The 10,069-nt window shown below is 37.5% G+C and overlaps 1 long non-coding RNA gene across 4 annotated transcripts; it reads right to left on the minus strand.

The window, feature by feature from the left end:
• Nucleotides 1-6,591: 6,591 nt before the first annotated feature.
• Nucleotides 6,592-9,884, minus strand: LOC133725746 (uncharacterized). 4 transcript variants are annotated; one of them, XR_009854537.1, is made up of 4 exons: nt 9,141-9,884; nt 8,720-8,931; nt 7,174-8,183; nt 6,592-6,927 (listed from the first exon to the last, which is right to left on the minus strand). It is a non-coding gene; the product is annotated as an uncharacterized LOC133725746 (long non-coding RNA). The 4 variants fall into 4 exon arrangements; XR_009854536.1 differs by having other exon boundaries at nt 7,174-8,796; nt 8,875-8,931; nt 9,141-9,883; XR_009854535.1 differs by having other exon boundaries at nt 7,174-8,804; nt 8,875-8,931; nt 9,141-9,883.
• Nucleotides 9,885-10,069: the final 185 nt, after the last annotated feature.

Below are 10,069 nucleotides of genomic sequence, written 5' to 3' on the forward strand. Positions count from 1 at the left end.
CAAAATTCTGTCTATTCCTCGTTAAATAGGGAAAAATATACAAACAGTACCCAACCTAAAGCCCACTCCGAATTTCTATACCCAAATTTCCGAAACTATCCCAATGGTACCTGGAATTTCCAACCCGACCCAACATTCATACCTGCCGTCCATGACGGCGACAAGTGGCATGCCAGGTGGCGTATTTTAAGGGATATTTTGGTCACTTCATTAACTTAAACTTTTTTTAATATTTTTTTCTTTCCTCTCTCAATTTTTTTTCTTCTGGTGATTTCACCAGACCTATCCTCTCTCTTTTGGGTCCCTATGCTCAGCTCTCAAACCTTGAGCACCACTGCCATCAGTTGGAGGAACACCTTCCTCCATGCCACCACCCATACGGCCATACTGATGTCAGGAGCAGCGCCCCCCATACATCTTGGCAATGATGGGATTGTAAATGTTTTCGAGCTCATTCACCTTGTAGCCTCAGCGAGCTGATTGCCATCTAGACATTGGATAGCCTACTCGATTGCATCTTCAATCTTCTTCTGGTCTTCTGCATTGAGCATGGAAGCAATCTTCTCATCTTTAATGGCGTTCCTCACTTGAATCTTTGGAATCAGGACCTTCTGGTGTTTGCAATTGAGGCTGGAATCGGCGCCTCCCAAGCTTCCACATTTAAACTTATCAAAACTCAAAATTTCCCACAACCCACTTCATATCTCCCCTAAAATGAACTGACCCAAAAACGATTAGCCCCAAATCAAACAATTAGAGCTAATAAAAACACTACCTTCTGCAGATTTATTCTTGTAAACCTTTTTTTACACGCAACGGCGAAAACAAGAGCAGAAAACAAAAAGGGATTAAGTGTGAAGAAAGTGATTGTGAGAAAAATTAGAGGAAAATAGAAAAGAGGTTGTCGAGGTCTCTTGATCGGCTCTGTTGGAGCTTAAACTCCACCATTGCTGATTGCTACTTCTCTTGGGTGTCAGAAAGTGATTTTTGCTATTAATTCACCATTTCACCATCGTTAATGGGTTTATGGGTAGACTCCACCATTGTTGATGGCATGATTCCTCCACCATTGTTGATTGTTTCTGGGTTTGCTGGATTTGAATGGGACGTGAGAGACAGAGAGAGAGAGAGAGAGAGAGAGAACATGGGTTATCTGGGTTTGAATTGGGACGAAAGAGAGAGATAACAATATATATTTTTTTTAATTTCTCTCTTCATTAATTATTAATATTATTAATACTAATTTAAAAAACATAACCACTTGGTCAGATTTACCCCTAAAAATACGCCACGTGGCATACGGGTTAACACCGTTATGGACGATAGGTACATATGTTGGGTCGGGCAAGGTATTTGGGGTACCATTGTGATAGTTTCAGAAACTTAGGTATCGAAATTCGGAGTGGGTCTTAGGTTGGGTACTGTTTGTAATTTTTTCCCTCGTTAAATATGAAGGCAAGTAAGACATTTCACATGAAAATTTCTTTCCTCTCTCTCTCTCTCTCTCTCTCTCTCTCTCTCTCTCTCTCTCTCTCTCTCTCTCTCTCTCTCTCTCTCTCTCTCTCTCTCTCTCTCTCTCTCTCTCTCTCTCTCTCTCTCTCTCTCTCTCTCTCTCTCTCTCTCTCTCTCTCTCTCTCTGGGTCTTGGTCAGATCTCGTTCTTACTTTTTTTTCCCGAATCATGGTTATGGGAACTTGGATAAAGGAGAAGCAACCAACAAGATTTCCATCTAATTGGAGGGATTAAAGACGGTGTTCAAGATATATAATTTGATTCAAACTATAACATATGACAAAACATATCCTAATCGATCCTATCATCATTGTCTTTCAGTCTTTCTCATTGAACACCACTATTATAATTCCAAACATGTTCTCTATGTTCTTCGTCAAACCTTCATCTTTACTTAAAATTACAGCAAATCAAGAGTAAGGTATTATTCAAATTACTATGAATCTCACTAATAAGAGTATAAGACTTTTGGTGTACTATTGTTCAGTATAAATTACATGGCAATTTGGCGAGGTAGCATGCGTAGGAATTTCGACTTCAATTACGCCATTGAAGCTAGAAGGAAAGGAATTTTTTTAATTTTTTTTATTTCAAAATGAGGGTTTCAGATTTCAGATTTAGAGAGGTTGAAACTATGCAAACATGCAGTTGCTAGTTTTGAGTTCAATTCATAAATTTGATCAATTATTCAATTTGGATAACTCAGGCAGATGGGATTGATATTAGGGCTGTCAATTCCGACACGACTCGATAACAGGACTCGAAACCTGCACGAAATAAAGCGGGTTGAACCCGCACGATTAAAAAGCGGGTCGGCCGCGGGTCGGCCCGCCATGACCCATTTAATAAACGGGTTAGCCACGGGTCAACCCGCCAACACGAAATGAACCCATATAACCCGATTATGCTATACTTCTTCTTGAAATTTTGGACATTGGGAGTATTTGATCCTACGATTGGACAATTTGAAATATTTTACTTCATCATTATTTGATTTAATTATTTATGAATTATATATAATTATTTATAGGATTAAATTATGTTTAGTCCCTGTACTATGACCCTTTTTTCGTTTCAGTCCTTGACATTCTCAATTAATCTGAAAAGTCCCTAACGTCAAAATTTCCGTCTGATTGGTCCCTCCCGCGTCAAATTAGGAGTTGGCTTTAGGTGAAATATCCAATATACCCCTCTGTTATTTCTTTTTCCTTTTTAATTTCTTTTTCTCCTTTTTTTTAATTTTTTCTTTTTAATTTCTTTTTCTCCTTTTTTTTCCTTTTTTCTTTTTAATTTCTTTGTTTCCTTTTTTTCTTTTTTCTTTTTAATATCTTTTTTGCTTTTTCTTCTTTTTTTCTTGTTCCTTTTTAATTTTTTTTGCCTTTTTAATTTCTTTTTTGCTTTTTCTTCTTTTTTTTCTTGTTCCTTTTTAATTTCTTTTTTTCCTTTTTTTTTTCTTTTCATTTTGCCTACTTTCTCCTTCCTCAACCCACCAATCCCATTCCGATCAAACTCCACAACCCATCTATTTCTCTCCCCAAATTGAAACTAAACCCAGCAAAGACCTAGCTTGGCGGTGCAGAGATGGACATCGAGCAAAAACAAGAGGCTAGGAGCTGATCGATCACTTCTTCACCTTCTCTGAAGCCATCTCCCTCTGTTGGGATCCGCCCTCGCCTCCATCATCGCCGACGCCATCTCCCAAACACAAGCAGATCCCAATCAGCTCGGAAATTCGCCGCTAAACCACTCCCCTCTTGTTTTCACAGCCTACTTCTCTCTCTCCCACTCAAATCTCACTTTCTCTCTCCACATCAAGCCTCAATTTGGAAACTTTTCACTGAAAACTACCATTTTTTCAGACCCTGAGGTTTTTGGGTCTTGCTCAAAATGGTGATTTGGATTTTGGGTCTGGTTGAAATGATGGTTTTTGATGGCCAAGTTGACCAAAAACAGAAGTGAAGAAGAAGAATACTGATGGAAAAGGAAAATGGCCGCCGGCGTGGAGAATAATAATTGGGGTTTCGGGTCGATCTGGATTGGTTCGCCGACGTGGCGCTACCGATGCAGCAGGATACGACGGTCATTAAAAAGGAAAAAGAAAAGAAAAAGGAAAAAAGAAATTAAAAAGGAAAAAAGAAAAACAAAAAAAGGAAAAGGAAAAAAGAAATTAAAAAGGAAAAAGAAAAAAAAAAAAAAGGGCCGCCGGCATGGAGAACAAGAATTGGGGTTTCGGGTCGATCTGGATTGGTTCGCCGACGTGGCGCTACCAATGCAGCAGGATACGATGGTCATTAAAAAGGAAAAAGAAAAAAGGATAAAAAAAAGAAATAAAAAAGAAAAATAAAAAATAAAAAACCAAAAAAGAAATTAAAAAGGAAAAAGAAAAAAGAAAAAAAGGAAAAAAAGAAATTAAAAAGGAAAAAGAAAAAAAAGGAGAAAAAGAAATTAAAAAGGAAAAAGAAATAACAGAGGGGTATATTGGACATTTCACCTAAGGTCAACTCCTAATTTGACGCGGGAGGGACCAATCAGATGAAAATTTTGACGTTAGAGACTTTTCAGATTAATTGAGAATGTCAGGGATTGAAACGAAAAAATGGTCATAGTACAGGGACTAAACAGAATTTAATCCTTATTTATATTCTTCGTCTTGTGGAGTTTTTAGTGAATTTAATGAATTTATGCATTTTTTTTTAGTTTATGGGTCGCAATGTATCCTTAAATGAGTCATTTGATCCAACATGACACGACCTATTTATTAAATGGGTTAAGCGGGTTGGAAACGGGTAACCCGTTTAGTAAATAGGTTGGGTTTGAGTTTAAATTTTGACACGATTATTAAATGGGTTGGATTTGGGTTTGTCTCTTATGACACGACAAATACCTCAACCCGACACGAACTCAACCCAACACAACCCATTGACAGCCCTAATTGACATCCAGATATAAGAAGAAAATAATTCTGTCGAGGTGCACAGGTGAGTTATTTTTGTGGAGAAAAGGAAATGAACAGAAGGAAAAGACAGTGTAACCCCTGGATATTGGGTCACATGCATGTCACATGATTGTATTTAATGGAGGACTAACAGAATTTTAACGGATGTACCTTATTGATTTGATTTTTGGAGTTTAGGTACCTATTTGATCTTTTTTAAATTTTAGGTACTTTTGAGTCCGGTGCTAAATAATTCATATCCTACGTACGATAGAAACCTTTTTTTAATACATTTTTACCCCTTCAGCCGACACTAACTCCTTTCATATTACTTGAATTTGGGTGAATGACATTTTTGCATGTTGTGTTCTTCTCTATTCACTCCAAGTAGGACACATTCACAACTATAAGTGTGAGCTTAAGCTTTTGTAAAACCAAACGCAAAGCTACTATTAAGGGAATTACTTGCATCATTCGGAATCACGGGGCCGTGACCACTTACCCAATTTTAGACTAAAAATTGCTTACTTACTCCACTAAGAGTTTTTTAACCCCATTTACCCAATCCAGCAGTGTTTGACAGTATTGCCCTCATTTTAATTTATAAATTACACTCATATCTCTCTCTCTCTCATCCCTCCAATCTGCGTTTTCTCCCTCTCTCATCCTCCGATTCCGATATGCTCGGTCCTCTCTCTCTCTCAGCCATGGCAGCTCCGGCGGAGGGTCCGATGGAGGAGATGAAGCCGTGTAGGGCAGCGGCGGACGAGAGTGAGTTCCTGGATCGGGTCTTCTTCTTTCTCATTCACAACGTCGTCGTCGTAGTTGAAGGAGAAGATCGGGTCTTCTTCTTTCTCGTTCACAGCACCGTCGCCCTTCTCGTTCACCAACAGATTGGGTCTTCTTCTTTCTCGTTCACAGCACCGTCGCTGTTCTCCAACGCCGCCGGTGTCATCGTCCTCGGTTGATCCGATCTGGTGCCCATAGCACTTTTTTTTTTGTTCGTCAGAGGTCCGGGAAGCTCAAAGCTCCACGCCGAAATCGGGTCTGGGCTTCGCTGGCAAGGCTCGGACGACGTCACTCTGTTGGACGGCGTCGTTCTGTTTTTTTTTTTTTTTTGGTAAATTTGGCAGAAGGCTTATAAGGAAAGAAGAAAGAAGAACGAAAAAAAAAGTTTTATTGAGTAGTTATACATGTCTATTGCGGGGCAATAATATGATTATTGGGAGGCAATAATATAAGTATTGGGGGCAATAATATGCATATAAATTGATCAATTGTGCCTGTAGTGTATTCATTTTGGTTTTGAGAGTTTATGCAATTCACTGAAGGGCAATAATATGATTATTGGGAGGCAATAATATGAGTATTGGGGGGCAATAATATGATTACTGGGGGACAATATTATGGTTACTGGGTATTATTAGGGGGCAATAAATTCAGACGCCGGAATCCGGTCACCAGTCCAATAGCCGGATTCTGGATTCCGGTGACCGGTCGCCGGATTCCGGTCACCGGTAGCCGGAGTCCGGTCACCAGTCGCCGGAGTCAAGCAATATCTCCAATGACTTCTTTCTCTAAGTGACAAAGAAGGAGAGGGCAAAATTGTCCCAAAAATAAATAAAAATGAATTAAAAAATACTTAATTGGGTATTAGGGAAATAATCTCTTAGAGTGTTTGGGTAAGTGGACAATTTTTAAGCTAAAATTAGGTAAATGATCATTTCCCCTTTCCTTAATTAACTACAATCCCACCAATTATATGACGTAATATTGCTGGGGCATTAAATATTTGATCCGAAGCTTATAAAAGCTTTTTATTCAATCACATTAACAAAGATTCAACACCTATGGAGAACCCCCTAGGCCCAGCAAACCACGACTGTCTCTTGGTTTTCCCAACGTCACTGGAGAGTACCGCAGCGCAGCCAGAGAAGCTTGGTATTTTGTAACCGTCGTGCCTATTGTATACATACAACAATTCTTTTGAGCCATCTGTAGTCTCTTTGCAATTTAACAAGTCGGTTCTTATTTTGTAATTGCTGTGCATATTTTATTATATGACAGTTCTTTTGATAGAAAGTGGTGTGAAGACTGAAAATTAAATATATATGTGTTGCAATATCAAATTAACTCAAATCTCATGCATCAAAACTAGGTCTCTTTTATTAAACATAAAGCATAGCCGTACATTGGTAAAAGCTAGAACACATATGACAAACAAAGGTAAAAGAAATACAAAGCTCTCCCAAATTACCCACTCCGTATCAACAGTTACCATTCCAGGTATTTACATGACCTTTGTTGCATCATTCAACACCATATAAACCTTAATCTCTCTCCCTGAAATGCTAATAGTTCTTTCATCAAATTAAATGAGTGAATCTGCCTCTGAAATTAAAGAAAGGCAGCTAAGCATTTCACCGCATTCCAACTCTTGCAACAGCTACCAAAGGAGACTCATAACCTACAGAAAAGTCCTGCATCATTTGTCACAAGAAACAATTAAAACACATAAGCACAAATTTTGACCAAGCTTGGTATGACATGTGAGCTACCAATTATCAGATTAGAACATCAATACAAATAGTGCCTACTGCCTACTAGAAGAAACAAGTGACCAGCCAAGAGAGAGTTAAAAGCATTTGATATCACTACAAAATGTAAGAAAAGGCCAATAGAGGATCAATCAAGCATTTAATTAACATCATAAGGTAACAACTGACCGAGGGTTTCATCGTCATAAGGGAATCTCCCCTTGACAAGTGTATCCACAAACAAAGCAGCTAACTCTGCCCCACATGTAACCTGAAATTTGTTTTCACACATACAGCATCAATAACCAGGATTTGATATATGAAAATTCATGATATGTTTTCTGCATGTAATGTCGTAATGATGAGCTTTATTTTTTGTGAGTTAGGGGATACAATTTATCGTTTTCTTCCCTTAAGGTTTTCCACATCTGGGACACAAAAATATGTAGGTAATTAACTCCCTACAAGATTACAGCTAAATGGCTTGGGACAGAATAGAAGAGAGAAATGAAACCGTTACTGGTGAGATTAGTAGGCTTTTAGGATTCACTGTAGATATGGAAGAGTTATATTGTTTATAAGAGATGGATGATTTGCCACATATTCCTTCAACTCTTCTTGATCAATTTTTCCATCTCCTTTTAAATCTGCCTCCATCATTGTCTATATGAAAACATGAAGCTAATTAGGTTGGATAACGAGTAAAATACAACATATATCAAAGACCAGAATGATCAAAAACTTGTCAACGATTGATTCAATAACATCATCAGTAAGTGCCAGCTCTGATTCCCTCAAAAGGGCTAGCACTATCTCCTTTACCTGCCACAATAATATTATGGACAACATGCATAGAGGCAAAAAATCAGATCGCTTAAATTAAAAGACGAACAAGAGATGTGGAAATATATATATAAATGACGGGATATAGCTAATTAGATTATAAGTTCTTTGGAATCACAATTTACTATGCACAAAATGTTCACAAACACTGATAGTGCTATTTATCTGAATGTAATAAGATAGATGGCTTCATATGTATTTATCGTTTACAAGTAGCAATGTAAGAGTAGGAAACTAGCACAATAACTAATGTTGCGCTTCATTACCTACAATCAAGAGAAGAAAACAGCAGAAGATTCTCACCTCATCATGCTCAATGTAGCCCGTATGTCATAGATCGTACAATCTAAATGCAACTGAAATATGGTGGTAGAATAATGACTAATAGAAAAAACTCTTTTCTTGTGTTACAGTCACATTGCAAAAGATCAATTCACAGTATTCATCTGACCATAAAATGGGGCAGGCCATAAACATCGAAAATCATATATTCAGTTTACAGATTATGACAGGGAACAGCATAACTTATATATGCTCTACAAAATACGGAACATTGATGATTATCAGGCCCAATTCAAAAGTCACAGGCATGTACATCTCAGTTCATTCATCTTGTGCAGAAAGCCCTAGTTAGGATTTTAGCTTATAACACATCTACCAAAAAGAACAAATAGATGCTGCAGAAGATCTTCAAAATGACTATATTAAATGCTCATGTAAGATGTAGAGCTCACATAGGTCTCGAGGCTTGACCAATTTGTCATTCAATTAGAAATCAAAGACTGATGTTTAGATAACCAAGAAATCATTATAGTCAACCAAAGCCCTATAGACATATGCTTATGTTTATCCTTCTTAAATGTGAACAAGAATATAAGCAAAAAAAAACTACCAATTGACAAACTGTCAGATACATAGAGAAATCCATCTTGCTGCATCTTTTTTTGAAAAGAAGAAGTTTGCGACAATCTTTAAAACTACCAACAAACTATCAGATAAAGAAACTTACAGTTAAAAACATAAAACTTCAACAAATCAATTACATACCTTGTTTACACGGATTGACTTTCCATAAAGCTTGATAATATTAAGCACCTTGATTGCCTGCATAGCAATCAAAATAAAAACCAAGTCAGAAACATAAAACTTTAGCAGAGAATGGGAAGCTATAGAATAACTTGAGAAAATAAAACTTTCATAATCAGAGAAATCTAAAGCTAAAGCTATAGATCATAATCCAATCGAATTTCATTAATAGACAGGATGCAGAGAAATCTAAATGAATAAAGGAAGCTTTTCAATCAGATACATACCAACAAGACCGGCTGCTCAATTCTTAAAGAAAGCAATTCTTCAAAAACCTGAAAAGCAATCAAACATTAAAATAAAAAAAATACTAGCATAGAAAACAAGTCGAACAATCTCAATCCCAAAACCGTAGCTGCTCAATTCTACAACTAACCAAGTCAAAGCAATCGAACATAAAAAATCAAAAACTAGCATACAAAACAAGTTGAACAAACTCGAAGCTAAGATTAATGCCAAAACCCTGATTGAAGAACCCAATCGAACAATCCAGTGAAGAACCAATTGAAAAATTGAACAACACAACACAAGAACCCAGATCGAATCAAGTCGGATCCCCTTCTGTTTCCCTAAACCCTAATCCCAGAATCTCTGCTCTGCTATGTTCTTCAGTTTCCCAATCCATCACCATCGAATAACTATGGTCCGGATTCCAATCGAAGCCACCAACCACCACTGAAAGCTACAACCACCGTCGAAAGATCTGAAGAAGGGGGAATGGGCTCATTTAAGTTTTGTTTATTATTTTCTCCAAGTGTATAGGGCAGCCCTCATTTAGGGCATGGGCTCTATTTCGACAAGCCTTCGTACAACAGAATTTCTTATAGATGTGGTCTAAATGCCCAAATTTTAAATCTGAGTTTGCCTCCTATAAATTCAATTCCCTCTTGAACTGTTTAGGCGCAATAGCTAAGAAGCGGGAATGTTTCTTTCTGGCAAATATATTGATTCAGACCACAATTTTAGATTATCATTATCTGTCGTATTACCAATACATGTTGGGGAAATATTTGGGCTTTGGGGAGAAATTTTGCACCACTTAAATGGTGGGAAACCTGCAGCTCAATTTTTTTCTAACGTCACATCACGCTTCAATCTATAAACGTCTTCTGAACTAATTCATAAGTTCAGCAGAAAAAACAGCCGTTCGTTGAAT

Source organism: Rosa rugosa, chromosome 1 (genome assembly GCF_958449725.1).
Source record: "Rosa rugosa chromosome 1, drRosRugo1.1, whole genome shotgun sequence".
Lineage (NCBI taxonomy): Eukaryota > Viridiplantae > Streptophyta > Magnoliopsida > Rosales > Rosaceae > Rosa > Rosa rugosa.